The following is a 1000-nucleotide window of genomic DNA, read 5'->3' as shown; positions in this document are numbered from 1 at the left end:
ACAGTTCCAGTTTGAATATTTTTGAAAGACACATGAGATACATCAAAACAAGTCATGAATGGACAACAGACACCTTATATGTTAAAAAAAAATAGAAAAAACCTTTCTAGAAGAGCTTTCAAGCTTTCCAAAGATCTGAATATTTTGGAAATCACAGGAGTCCTTTTGAATGTACGTCAACAGTATGCAGAATCTATTAGATACCCATTGCACAGTTTAATCTTTCCACATTACTGCTTCAGAAGGATATCAACCCCTTTTTTCTAGTCTTTGCTAGAACCTCTCTGTGCTATTAAGAAGGATCCCTCTGCCTATTTCTCATTTCCTTTCTTAGCTCTTCCGTGTAACCTTTGTTGCACAAAGGATACACCTTGATTTCACAGATCTTTCTAATTAACTCTATGAATTATTAAAAATACTCTAAATTTAACTCAAGAAAAGCTTCTTTTTAAAAGTTGGATGTGCATCTACTGACGTCTTCTGTCTGTATCTCGGCCTCCTCCCATTTTCTGAATGGTAGCCATACAAAAACTGTGAAAGAGTATACTTCAGACAGTTGGCAATGGATATCATGAGATAAAGATAATGCTCTTCTAGGCCTGCCACAACCCTCTATCTCTAACCAGTTGGCTTAAAACAACAGAGATGTATTTTACCACCATTCTGGAAGCCAGACGTTAAAAATCAAGGCATTGATGGGCCCACACTCCCTCCCCAGCTCTAGGCGAGGACCCTTTCTTGCTTCTTGCAGATTATGGTGGTTCCTGGCGTTGCTTGTTTATTTTCCACCCCATAACTGAGATCTCTGCCTCTGTCTTCACATGGACTTAACATCCCTCTGTGTCCCTGTGTCTCTCTCCCTCCTACAACACTACCCGTCATTGAACTTAGGATCTACCTTACCCAGAATGATTTTGCCTGGAGAGCCTCACCTAAATTATACCTGTAAGGACTCTATTTCCTAATAATGTCACGTTCCAAGATTTCAGAGTAAATATGA

The sequence above is a fragment of the Nycticebus coucang genome, chromosome 19 (assembly GCF_027406575.1).
Source record: "Nycticebus coucang isolate mNycCou1 chromosome 19, mNycCou1.pri, whole genome shotgun sequence".
Lineage (NCBI taxonomy): Eukaryota > Metazoa > Chordata > Mammalia > Primates > Lorisidae > Nycticebus > Nycticebus coucang.
Note: the sequence above shows the minus strand (reverse complement) of the source record.